The sequence below is a fragment of the Molossus molossus genome, unplaced genomic scaffold (assembly GCF_014108415.1).
Source record: "Molossus molossus isolate mMolMol1 unplaced genomic scaffold, mMolMol1.p scaffold_m16_p_8, whole genome shotgun sequence".
Lineage (NCBI taxonomy): Eukaryota > Metazoa > Chordata > Mammalia > Chiroptera > Molossidae > Molossus > Molossus molossus.
Genome location: NW_023425402.1, coordinates 34,814,860 through 34,829,349, shown reverse-complemented (window position 1 = coordinate 34,829,349; position 14,490 = coordinate 34,814,860). Strand labels below are relative to the sequence as shown.

Sequence of the window (14,490 nt, the reverse complement as noted above, 5' to 3'; positions counted from 1 at the left end):
TTTATATTATTATATATGAGAGCAATACATACTTTAACAAAATAAATTTAATATAGAGACTATGCAATTTATATTATTCTCTGGTCTATTGGAATACAAGTAAATCTATTCAGTATGGGAGATTAGAAACAAAACACATTTCTTTGGTGAATTATTAAACTATAAAGATATAAATAAACTTATGATATAATTAGTTTTTCAGTAATTTAAAATATTAAAATATCTTGTTTATCATTCACCCCAAAATCAGTGAATGATATACTCTTAAGGAAATCCCATTTGCCTAAGTGTTGTAAGTAAAAGAAACAAAATAAACATATGGTACACTACTAATCCACATTTATAGATTACTAAACCAAAGAAGTTATAAAACAGAACTTTTCTAAATAAATTATTTTTTAAGATAAAGATATCTATGACTTATAGCTTATAAGAGATAACAATTTACTGCTTTGTTATTGTTATTAATGATGAAGATAAAGAAGTAACTAACATTATATCTCTGGCAGTTAAATATATACTGAGAAACATAATAGATTTTCAAGAACTGCCAAGCCAGAGCATATGGCTCTCATTGTGATCTACCCACCAAGTCTGGAGCTTGGAAACAGAAGACCTGAGTCTAATAGCATGTCTGTCTCTAGAGCTGTGTGAATCTTCACTGTCTTTCCCATTCCTGGCCTTTGGGTTTTTAACTGATAAAAGCAACTAACTTCTAAATTTACCTAAATAATATTGTTATAATTCTGAGACAAAAAAGATATATAGGTAAGGTGCTATATTATGAATTACATTCATCCAGATTCTTTTAAAAGGATGACTTCATACACACAGGATGAATAAGAATAAAGGCTAAGACAACTTTGTATTTAGAGACCAATGCCTCTGCTTTATAAAGCCTCCAAAAGACTTTGTCTTGATAAACTTATTTGTTATGTCCCAAATTGAAATTCTTTTATCTAAGTGGATTAGAGCCAAGATTACTCACCTAATTGCTTTTGTGACATAAGCCTAATTAAGTTATCTCTCCAAGGAGGAGAAAGAACTTAATCTAACAAAACAACTTCTATAAAATCAGTCATATCAATTTCCTTTAGTACCTAACATGCAGATATATTAATAATTATAGATTATAAACTTAGTGTGGTTCCTATTTTGAAGAGAAAATCCTTTTTCAAGAAATACTCTCTATGACTCAACAAGAAGACAAACAATCTAATTAAAAAATGGGCAAAGGACCTGAATAGACACTTCTCCAACAGGACATACAAATGGCCAATAGACATATGAAATAATGGTCAACATCACCAATCATGAGAGAGATGCAAATTAAAACTACAATGAGGAATCACCTCACACCTGCCAGAATGGCTGCCATCAATAAATCAACAAACAAGTGTTGGCAAAGGTGTTGAGAAAAGGGAACCCTATTGTTGTAATTAGCTAGTTTATATTAATAAAGGAAAGAGAGCAAAGGGGATGCCAGGCATTACATGCATGATCATCTGGGCAGCTTCACCAGGAAGCTACAGCTTCATGCTCCCCAGGGAACCATGAGGGGGAAGGATTTAGTAATCCCCATGTAGTCCCCATGGGCACATGCACAGTGAAGTTGGAGTGACACAGGGGAGGTATTTTCCCATCAGTCTAGCCTGGGGAACAATGGATTGGCTAGGGGGTGGACCTCATTAGAAGCATGCAAAATCTTGTAAAGTTAAAATCGCTGAAGAGTTCCCTCTCTCTGGCTCTTGTGCCTCTGCTCTTGCTCTTGCTCTGTGACCTGCACTCGCCTGTGTGCTTACCTATTGTCTCTCCATAGCCTTAAGCAGCCACATGACCTGTGGCTGTGCTGACCCTACATACAATGGACTGCAGCTGGGAACACAACTAAGCTAGCCAGATGCTGGATTGGACTGAAATATGGAGCAGAAACTATAGGCAGTGGCCTTTATACTGGCCCTGCTGAACATAAGATTGGACTTCTTCCATGGCAAGACAGACAGAGATGGGACCTTGGAGGGGAACCCCCTTAATTTTATATCATCAATAAACCTTTCCATGAAACACCATTCTTCTGTGAGGGTCTCAGGAAATTCTTTTCCTCACAGCACATCAAGAATTCCACTTCCAGCAATAACACTAGTGAACTGCTGGTTGGAATGCAGACTGGTGCAGCCACTGTGGAAAGCAATATGAAGTCTCCTCAAAAAATTAAAAATGGAACTGCCATTTGAGCCAGTAATGCCACTTCTAGGAATATATTCTAAGAATCCCCAAACACCAATCAGAGAGAATATATGCACCCCTATGTTTATAGAAGCATTATTTACAATAGCCAAGATCTGGAAACAGCCCAAGTGCCCATTAGCAGATGAGTGGATAAAAAAGCTTTGGTACATATACACTTGGAATACTATGTGGCTGAAAAAAGAAAGATCTCTTACCCTTTGAGACAGCATGGAGGGACCTAGAGATTATTATGCCAAGCGAAATAAGCCAGTCAGAAAAGATGGATATCACATGATCTTACTTATATATGGAATCTAATGCACAAAATAAAATGATGAACAAAATAGGACCAGAGGCATGGGGACATGGAACAGACAGACAGATCTCAGAGGGGAGAGTGGTGGGGAGGACTGGAAGAGATTAACCAAAGAAAAATATATGTATATATGCATAGCCCATTGGCACAGACAATAATGTGATAAAGGCCTGGGGTGGAGTGGGGCTGGGTGGAGGGAGGCAAAGGGAGGAAAAGTGAGGGGCATTTGTAATACTGTTAAAAATAAAAAGAAACACTCTCACGGATATATCCCAAGCTATTTCCAAGGTCTAATCGACAGTCCATTACTTCGAATAATTTTAAACACAAACATGTTAGCATAATTAAAGAATGTAGATGGTTCTTGGGGCTATAAATAGCAAGTTAATTGCTTTGCTAACTAACCCATGGCACAATTCTGTTTAAACATGGTTGACATAAGCTCCAGTCACCCATTGTTACATTTTCCTGGTCCTGGCTACCCAGTTCACTTAGCTAATTGCTGTGGCAAGGAAAGCCACCCGACTGACATTTGTATATAGTCTAAAATTAAAGACTCTCTTCTTGAAAGCTAGATTTTTGAGAAATCTACTATCAGGCAATAGTCATTCCTATTTGCTAATGTCTCACAATTTCCAAGCCTCTGAGAAACTGATTTTTTTTGCAATTTTTAAAAAAATTGTTGAAAGTATTACAGATGCCCCTCTTTTTTACCCATTGACCCCCTCCTCCCTGCTCCCACCCTCCTCCTGCTTTCCCCAAACAAATGTCTGTGTCCACTGGTTGTGCATATGTGCATATAAGTTATTTGGTTTATCTCTTCCCACTTTTCCCACCCCCCAACCCTCTGAAGTTTGTTAGTCTGTTCCCTACTTCCCTTCGAGAAACTGATTTTTGTGGTTCAAGGACAAAAGAGACATTTAAAAAATGGCTGCTCTAACTTCTACATGTACTAATACATGGCAGTAAACTAATGCATTCACAGAAATGGTCCCGATGTACCACATTGGCAAGATGGTATGCCATAGCCCACCCCTCCCACTTGCCTAAAATTGTGGTCACTACATAACAGTGGACAATAAGACCCAAGGTATTTTCAGATTAGCTGAGGGGGCAGGGTGGAGAAGGGAGGGGGAGAGGGAGAGAGGAAGGGAAAGAGAGACAGAGTGGGTGTATTTGATTTTTAAAAAGGAGGGAAGCGACACATCAGGAATGAATCCTGGGAAAAGTGAAGTAACAGAAGGTGCCTCTTTAGGGAAGTCAGGCCTAAGGTGATGTCTGAGCGGTGACTACACCCTGAGCAGGATGTGAGATCGGCTGGCATAGGCCCATGCCTCACTAGCTTGGTCTGCCTCTCCTCGGATGCATGTAGGCAGAGGCACACTTTAGGTCTCCCATAAATGTTTCCTGAATGAAACATATCAGGAAGAATTTTAAATAAAATAATGGCATTTTAAATCACAGTCCCTCTGGCTGACTTGGAACTCATGCCATATCCAGAATGAATTCTCAAAACTGCCATGTCATCTGGGGACTAGTGTAAACATTTCCACATTATAGCAAACTCTGCAATATTTCAGGCCCTTTTCAAAACTCTCCCTTTCATTTCATTTTGCAGATGAGGAAAGGAATGAAACTTTGTACTCATTGGAGAGAGACAGTTTCTTCTGTCACAGCTGCTGCCTGGGAATCCATTGAGCATGACAGATCTAGAAGGAAACTCTTCACACTCATCAGAGGCAAATCGAAACCAGGTCCAATGACCCACCACTCTCAGGCTGTCTGTAGCTCGTTTTATGTTTGACTAAGATGCATGAACTAGAGCGTTTTCTTCTTTGTTTGTTTTGGCATTAAATCTATAAATGTTCTACGAGGGCTCATTCAGAGTCGGTACAATGTAAAGAAAAAAGAATTTAACACCAGTAAAATTACAACCTCTCAGTGCTTCAGTTTCTTTACTGATAAACTTACCTATTGATATCATCTACCTCTTGGCATTATGTTGAGCTGCTATCTGAGAAAGGTGTTTGTAAACTGTCCATGAGTGTTACTTATTTTTGTTAAAATCAAAACACATAATGAATCAATGTAAACTTAGAAAACTGATTGTTGTGCCTGGCTGGTGTGGCTCAGTTGTTGAGCATCGACCCATGCACCAAGAGGTCGCTGGTTCGGTTCCTGGTCAGGGCACATGCCCAGGTTGTGGGCCTGATCCCCGGGGGGGGGGGGGGAGGCATGCAGCAGGTAGCCAATTGATGTTCTATCTCATCGATGTTAAAAAACAAAACCAAAACTGATCGTTGTACTGTGATTATGTAAAGAATACCCTTATTTTTAGAAAATACACAATAAAGTATTCAGAGATAAAGGGACTCAATTTAAGTAACATTTTAAAATTATATGGAAAAATAATATATATTTGTTTATGTATAAATAGATATACACTAGAGAAAGGAAAAACATAAATGATCTATCATTTGAGTTAAAGGACATATAAATGATTTCTTACTATTTTTTAATAACTTGTTAATAGACATGGAAGTGGAGTACAGACTGACAATCCCCAGAAGAAGGGGTGGTGGAGGAGAGATAAACCTCAGAACTTATATGCATGTATGCTTGAACAATGGACATGGACAACAAAGCTGGGGAGAGGGCGGGAAGGGAGAAGGAGGGGGGAATCAGTGGGGAGAAAGGGAGAAACATCTGTAACAAAAATAAATAAATTAATTAAATAATAAAATATTACTATTATAAAGTTTGTGTCTTAATTTTACTCATTGAACCTTGACTAAGGAAACCAATCTAATTATACATGCAAGACTAGAAAATGTCTTAAACTACTTTATAATCTCAAAACCCATAAGTAAAATTATTCCCATTAAATTCTTGAATTATGTAATTAGCTAAGGCAGTATTAAGTAATCAGAGAAATTGGTCACATGATAACTCTATGTAATGCCTTATGCCAGGCACTGGGGATGTGAAGACTCAGTGTTGCTGTTTGGAAAAGACCAGCATCTGGATATTGATAAAGGAGCCCACAACTTAGAGACCCACAAGGGTTCAGTGGTAAAGTATGTACTGTGGCATCTTTGGTCAGGCACCCCTCATGCTGGATATGAAAACTAAGTTAGGCTTTGAAATATAATTAGGGATTAAATAATGAACAGGATTCTGGAATGTGTTTCTTAGCAGACAGAGAGGAAGCTGTCAAGGATGCCTGGTTCATGTAAAAGGGATTCAGAAGCTAACTGGAAGAAGTTCCTACTGACCACGAATGGGACAATTTGAGAATCAAATAGAAAAATTACAATGAATTTAAACAGGTTCATAATACTTAAAAAACAACAACACATACACAAAGGGAATAAAACATAACTGGTAACCAATGAAAAATACTAGAAAATCAACTCATTATTTTGAAAAGAATCAAGTATTTAGCAGGACTTATTTGTGGATCAAGCCATTGGGTAATTTGAGAGTGGATAAGGGAAAGTTCCTCCTCTAGAAACACTCCAGCTAATAAATGTAGAAAAATGATAAACTTATAAAATTAAAATATCACCATTTTGCAACCCTAAATGAGTTAATAAATGTAGGTATTGATGATGATCAATGGCTGCTATCATTATAAAAAGAGATTTTCCAACATTAGGTCACTTATGATAGAGGAACGTCATACCTCTTATGAAGTAGTCTTGCCAAAAACATCATACTTAAATCCAATCTAACTACTCACTTAAAGGAAACACAGAGATGAAAGGAGCATATTAAATTATACCATGGATATGTAATCAAATCCAGATTGAGAAATCTTTCAAGATAAACAACCCTGCTTCCTTAACAAATAATATAATGAAAACAAACAACAGAACAACAGAGATAGAAGGGAATATTACAGATTAACAGACACTTAAAAGCACAGGAACCAACTGGAATGTGTGAGGCTTTATTTGGATCCTGACTAAAGCAAATTGTCTAAAACATTAACTATTTTTATTATACTATTAGAAATCTAACCACCAAATGACTATTTAATGACATTAAGAGATTACTGTTAAAGAGGGAAGGGGAGTGGGGGAAGGTAGAAGAAGGTAAATGGGGATGGAAGGAGATTTGACTTGGGGTGGTGAACACACAATGCAATATACAGATAATGCACTGTAGAATTGTATACCTAAAATCCGTATAATTTTATTAACCAGTGTCACTTTAATAAATTAAATTAAACATTTTAAGAAGCCTAAAAATAATTACCGTTAAAATTTTTAAGTGTGATAATGGTATAGAGGTTATACAAGAAAAAGTTCTTACCATTTAGAGACACATATCGAACTGTTTATAGATGAAGGATATGCTGTCTGGGATTGCCCCAAAGCCATAAAGGAAGGGGTCTAGCTGAAATTAGATTGGCCATAAGTTGAAGCAAGCTGATGTATACACAGGGATTCATTATCCTACTCTATATACTTCTGTTTGTTTGAAATTGTCTTTAATAACTTCTTTAATATGCCTGACTATGGGTTCATTTTTTTTTCAATCCTCATCTGAAGATATTTTTCCATTGTTTTTTAGAGAGAGTGGGAGGGAGGAAGGACAGGGGGAGAGGGAGGTGGGGGGAGGGAGAGAGAGAGAGAGAGAGAGAGAGAGAGAGAGAGAATTGATGCAAGAGAGACACATAGATTTGTTTGCCTCCCACCTGACCCCAACCAGGGCCAGGAATTGAACGTGCAACCCAGGTGTGTGCCCTTGACCGGAAATTGAACTCCCAACTCTTGGGTCTTTAGGCCAATGCTCTAACTGTTGAGCCAAACCGATTAGGGCTATAGGTTCATTATTTTGTATAAAGATAAATGAATAATATTTTTCATGCCCACAAATTAAGAGATATGTTATTTATACATATTTATAATTAAACTTTTTAATACCTAAATAAAAACTTGCTTAAAGGGTAAAGCCCCAGAAATGAAGACAAAAGTTATTTGTTCACAATGAATATCTAGCATTAAAATGAGATCTTATATGCATGAAACACTAGTCTCAGAGCTTTGATCCATTTCCCTCACCACAGCATCATGGGTTAGGTATTATTATTTCCTGCATTTTCTAGATGAGGAAATGGAGGTTGAGAAGGTAGAGTATCTTGACATTGCTCATAAGTGGCAGAGCCAGGCTTTGGTCCCAGACAGTTCTGTTCTATGGCTCAGGCTCTTAAACTTTACTCTATATTTAAATTATGTACCTAATTATTGGGCAAGTTTCCATTTTTTAGGCAGGATCTAGATCAAAAGAAATGAGGGAAGGCTACTCCAGAACAAGGGAAAGGTAAAAGTAAAGGCACAAATATAAGAACCAGCAAATTACTTGGTTTGAGTTAAACTCTGATTCTAAACGAGAGAAATGCTGTGAAATGAAGTTGGAAAGTGAGACAAGATTAGATAGTGAAGACCATGAAGGACGAGTTGGCGGTGTCAGGACAGCCTCCCATAACCATTGGGGAGGCACTAAGTGGGTGGAAGATTGACGCTATACTTTCTGGAGATTACTGGAGCTTAACCTGTAGGACGAATTCCTGGGAGGGTCAAAATTAGAAGTAGGAATTGAGTTAGGAGGCTACTCCAACAGTTTAGGCAAAAGCAGAGAGGGATGGAATTCAGGGAATGGCGTGGGAATGAAAAAGAAGGACAACTGTGAGAAATTAGATGCTACAGAAGCAAGAGACAGAGAAAAATAAGAGTTAACAAAAATGTCAAGTTTGAGGTCTAGACAAAGCTTGGGGCTATGGTGATATTATTCCCACAAACAGAAAAGAGCAAATGCAGAAACAGAACCAGATATGAGAGAAAGGAGGAAGGATTTTGCTTTTAACATACTGAAATAAATGAAATAAACAAGACATCCAAGAAGATGGGGTAAAGTGGACCCAAACCAGGAGAGGACTCAGGTATAGGATGTAGATTTGGGAATCATCCTTCTGAGAGGTGACAGTTGAACGAATTAGGCAAGATGAGACTGCTGAAAGAAAAAGGGAAGGTAATTTGGTTTGAGTCTCCAACAGTATTACGAGTTTCTTAACACATGAGTGTTGTTTTCTATTATTTTCTATTCCTCTAGCACAGAACTCAGTAAATTCTCTTGTCTGATTCATGAAGAAATATGAGGGGTTAGGAATATTTTCATAGCTGTGTTTTGATCTCCAAAATGATCCCAGGACGTCATTTATATATTGGTAGCTAGGATGGTTTGTTTTCTTACTGTCTCATCTGGGAACTAACTGATTGGGGTAGGCCAAATCTCAAAAGCAAACTTGTCGTGGAGGACTAACGACCCTTTTCAGATAATTCAGACACGTAATTCTATCTTAGGCTGAGGCATCTTTATTTCCTGGCCTATATTTCTCAATAGTGATAGTGTCATGATTCACTATTGAATTGTTAGTCAAGTCTAGCCAATATGAGAAGTAGAGGAAATGATGTGTAAGTTTTTACCTGCCTCTAACACAATAAACCACTCATAATTATGGCTGCAGTAAATTAAGAATGAAACTACAGGAATGGGGGAAAAAAAAACTGTAACAATGCTGCACTTTTGCACATTTAAATAACTTCTAATTTAAGCTTAAAATTTTCTTTAAAAACTAAAATAATGATCTGCTTCTCACAGCAAGGCCAATAGTAAACCATTTCAGAGTCTTTTCCAGAACCCATATGAGTTAGAATATTTAGTCTAAAGCTTTAAGGATCCAAATAATTATCTTTTTTTACATACTCACTTTATTCCTCCCATGTTCAAACTCGATTTTTCATACGTAATTTCAAACATTTCATATTTACCATGTACTGAAACCGTGGGCTGAGAAAGCCCACTATCTGACTGGGTTTTATAGGGCACTTTAATATTAACAACTCCATTCAGTAGGGGTTCTCTATAGAAGGAAGAATATTAATCAGAGACCTCCTAAGTAAGCACAGCTGGGAATCCTTATCCACAATCAAGAACCAACCCCACAGGGCACTTAAACACAGCTGGGAGGCCTTTTGTTAGATCCAAGTCTTAGAAGCCCTTAAATGGAGGAGCTATAATGCAAATGGCAGACCTCATGTTTCTGACTTTCAGAAAACTTCACAAGCTCATAAGCACATAGATGATTTGCTTTTTGTAAAACCAGTAACCAGGCAATTCTTTCAGGGACGTTAAGCCAGTAGTGTGAGATTTGTTTTAAATGTATGTCAACAATCATAGTTGATGCTTTTCAGTAGCAAATGAAGATTTTTTCCTTCAATGTAGCCTTGTATCGGGGCCACAGACAAGTGCAAATGGTGCTATTGTTTATTTTTCTAAAATGAGAGAAAATGGAGGGAAATTTAGAGATACGGTTGTTAGCCAATAATTCCATTTTAAAGGAAGACTATAGAATGAAATCATATGACAAAGTGTTCTTGTTTTATTGTGTTTTGTGTTGGTATAGCCAGTGGTGCATTTAGATGAGTCAGTTAGAATCACTGAAAATCCATAGGCCTTCAGTGGACACCTCTGGGATGATGCCTTTTGATTTTGAATCACCACAGTGATTTTCAAAAAATACCCAAAGTCCTAGTGGTGGATAGGATTTCTAATGAACGACTGTGCTCAAATCTGTACTCTGCACATTTCCTAACAGCTACTACAAAGTTAGAGCTGAGTGGCTTGGCACTAGGGCCACAAAGTTCAGTGGCTTCTTATGTAAATCCAAAGTGGCTAGTATAGATCAGGACTGGTTTTAAGTAAGTTCCTTGAAGAAAGTTCAAGGAGTTAATAGACACCCAGGCAGCAGGGATCAGTCTAGATAGGACTCCAGGTGTTGACTACATTATGTGGTTGGGCTTGTAGATTAAAATAACCTCTTCTTTCAAATTTCAGCTGTGCAAGACTCTCTAAGGGAGTTCATTAAAATGCACATTTCACAGCACATGCCTAGACTGCCTCTCCAATAGATCCAGGACTCAGGAGGAATAGGCATTTTTAAGCACCCAGGAGATTCTGAGGTAGGTGGTCTGTAGACCACATTATGGAAAAACACTGGATATAACTTATACTCTATGCATTTCATTAAAGCATATCATTGATAAATAGCAATTAATAACCTCAGTTTAAACTAAAATACATACCCTCACTTTTCTGACAAAAGGAGGATTATTTTTACACATAGTAATCTGTATCATTACACTTTTACAGACAAGATTGATTGATTGATTGATTGATTGATTGATTTACCTATTACCTTGTCCCCTGGCAGCTGCATCACCCTTAATAGGTCAAGGTAGTCACAGTACCCTGGAATGTTTCTATGGCAGACAAAACAAGTATCTGCCTGGGACTGTATCCAGAAGCAGAGTGAGTCTGCATGACAGATACTGTTTTTAAATAACACTTTTCTATGTATAGTATTTGAAACTAAAAACAATATAATTAATTATAAAAGTTGCTTTCTTTCTGCCTTAGTAGACTATCTTACTGGAAAAAATTACTTCTCCATTTTTATTTTTCTAAACTAAGCAAACCAAACATACTCAAGCTCTAGGTTACTAGTGCAAACTCTCTAAGTGGAATATGACATGAAGAGAATGTATGCTTTAACAAGGCTCTGAACGGTTTTCCAAAGATCCTAATGGAACCACTAGAGTTATTATAATCTATTAAATTCAATTTATGAAGGTGGAAAGCCTTTAAATATGCATTTTATGATAATATGCTTTTTAAGGTGTCCCCTGATATATATAATACACACTACTGAACCATAACGACTATTAACACAGTAAAATTAATAATATGCATTTTAAAATGGCCTAAACTTTCAAAGACACCAAGGAGAGACACTTTTCTGAGTAAAGTTTTTGAAATAAGAGAATTTTTTAGTTTTGTGGACAAAGAAATAAATGTTTAAAGGAGTTCTGAAGATGTTCAGTAACAATGAAGGGAACTCAGTTTGCAGGATTCTTATCTCTACTTTCAACTTGCTATGATAATTTTCAAGTGGTCCTAGTTGTTTTTTTTTTTTTTTTTATTAACCTCTGTCTCTGATGGACCTTAAATGCAAAGTCTCTGAGTCTTCCCTCATCCTTGTCTCCTCCTCTAATGGCACTGAACGCACCAGTGGACCATAGACCTCTGGATGGCAGAGCGGGTGTTTCTATTCAGAAGAAAGGGTAGAAAATGATCATAATGCCTCTGTGTTTGGCATTAGTCACTCTCCATTAACTTTTAGTCTCTTCCACTATAAAGTAAAAAACTGGCTAACTTAAACAAGTGGCTAACTTAAACAAGTGGAACCATTAAGCTAAAGATTCCAAAACCATCCCACACAACAAAACTCAGGCTAAATACTTTTAATCTTGTAGCAGCAAAATTTCAATAGTGAACAATTCCTTTTCAAGTCTTCTAATGCCCCAATAAATAATCTTTCCTCTAAAAGACATAGTTTGAGGTATATTTTATGCGTCGACTCCAACTACAAGGAAGGAGACTACCTACCCAAATTAAATCTAAAAAAAATTTCTCCACAGGTGACCAGCTCTTAAGCTACGCCCTTAAATTAACTCAGCAAAATTAACAATATGCATAACACATTTGATTATTTTCTTTGCATTAATTCTATCTTTAAAGTGAAGAAAAGTATCAGTCTACTATGAAAAGGTTTTTTTAAAAAATAATTTTATTGATTGATTTTAGAGAAGAAAGGAGAAAGAGAGAGAGATAAGGAGAGAGATAAAAATGTTGATGAGAGAGAACATCAATTGGCTGCTCCTTAAATGACCCCCCCTCCCCCACTGGAGATCAGGCCCACAATCTGGGCATGTGCCCTGACCGGGAATTGAACTGGCAACCTCTTGGTGCATGGGTCAACACTCAAACAGTGAGCCACATCTGCCAGGCTGTAAAGGTTTTTAGGCTGATTATAGATAACTCCACAGGTAACTCAATAATATTAGTAGACCAAAGGCTAAAATGACCTTAAGAAAACAAAGACTGCCCAAAGAACTATAAACCCAACTAAATTGTCACTAAAGTATGAAGGAAAAAAATTTGAGGGGCTCCCCACATAATCTGCATATATATTTTTCATGAAGTTTTAAAAAAAAATTTTTAATTGATTTTAGAGAGGGGAAGAGAGAGAGAAATATCAATTTTTGTTGTTCCATTTGTTTATGCATTTGTTGGTTGCTCCTTGTATGTATCCTGACTGGAGATCAAACCCACAACCTTGGTGTATCGGGATAATGCTGTAACAAACTGAGCTAAGATTCATGAACTTTTTGAGAAGAAAACTAGAAGACAAGCATCAGCCAAACAAAAAAATAATACAGAAACTGTGGCAAAGGACGGAACACAGATTCCATCTAGCTGAAGGACTACAAAGAAAAATAAAAATTGGGTATTGTTGCTAGAACAAAATGTAAATATTATAATATTGAAAAATGTTGACATTACCTACCTAGCAAAAATTGGAAGGAGAAGGCAGAGAAAAAGAGAGTGGCAATATGAATGCAAGAATTCCTTTATCACATGTGATGAGGTATTTAAAGATCTCCTTTAAACCAATTAAGTAACAAAGACTAGCCTATTAATAAAACCAAGGTAAACACTAAGAAAAATAATGTTATTCATTTAAGTCAGAGAATCACAGGGACTGAAGTAGTGGAAATATATTAATTCTGCCATCCCAGAGAAGGAAATCAGTAGATACTGAGGGGAGAAAATAGATAACTTAATTTTATGAATATAACCACAGGAACAAAAATTTTCCAAATTTTGAAGAGAAACACAAAAGAAAGCAATAATAATAAAAAAAAAACACACAACTAATTAAACCCATAATTAAAAATCTTTAACAAAGAAACCTTCAGATTCTATCAGCTTTTCTGGTGAGCTCTTAAAAACATTAAGGGAAGAAATAATTTAAATATTACACATACTCCTTTGGAGAACAGAAAAAGGAATCACAGTTTTCATTTTATGAGCCCAGCATAACTCTGATACCAAAAATCTGACAGATAAATCTTTCCAAACAATATATAGTTGAAAGAAAACTCATTCAGCATCTCAGCAGGTTGTATGTGTGTGAGTGTGGAAATTAACAGGTTGACTTTAATATCAATATGGGAATACCAAGGCCCTACCACATCCAAGATAATCGCAGAGGCAAGTTGAAGAACCTTCAGTATTAGTATTTTCAGTACAATACTTAGTATAAAATGTCAATAATTTAGGCAATATTGTATTGGTTCAAGTGTAGACAAACAGACCAATGAAACAGAATAGAGAATCTTTCCTCCATCCCTCCTCTCTTCTTTATTTTTATATTTTCATTTTTATTCTTGTTAAATCACTTCTGTTTCTGCCTGATCCTACAATTATCAATAGTCATGATCCTAGCTCAATTTCATTTATGTACTATGGTAGTAGTTAGCTAGCTGGTTTTCCTATCTTTAATCTATATATTTTTTTGCAATTTTTATTAATTTATTTTTGTTACAGATGTTTCTCCTTTTCCCCTCCTAGACACCCTACTCCCGATCTCGTCGCACCCCTCCCCCTCCGCCCAGCATTGTTGTCTATGTCCATTGGTTATGCATATGTGCATATAAATTCTTTGGTTTAATCTCATCCTCCACCACCCCCCCGGTCCCCCTCCTCTGAGGTTTGTCAGTCTAAACCTATCTTCAATCTTGTACTTGTTTTTTAAATTAAAAAATTCCCTGAAATACAAACAATTTTACATAAATTTCTAAATGTGATTATGTAAAACATATTTTAGTACAGACTTAAAATATTTTAAATGAAATATCTGATATATGCTCAAGGATATATATATAATGTATATATCTGTAAATGTGTGTAATATAGTATATTAATATATTTGTACATATATTTTATGACTGTAAACTTTATAAATATAAACGCAT

General features: G+C 36.4%; 1 protein-coding gene and 1 non-coding gene across 2 annotated transcripts in view; both read right to left on the bottom strand.

Moving 5' to 3' along the window:
- The window catches only part of COL19A1 (collagen type XIX alpha 1 chain), a 325,038-nt gene that overhangs the window by 192,933 nt on the left and 117,615 nt on the right, over positions 1 to 14,490 (bottom strand). The window lies entirely within an intron of this gene.
- On the bottom strand, positions 10,806 to 10,931 carry LOC118622142. The gene has a single exon (XR_004957959.1). It is a non-coding gene; the product is annotated as a small nucleolar RNA SNORA77 (small nucleolar RNA).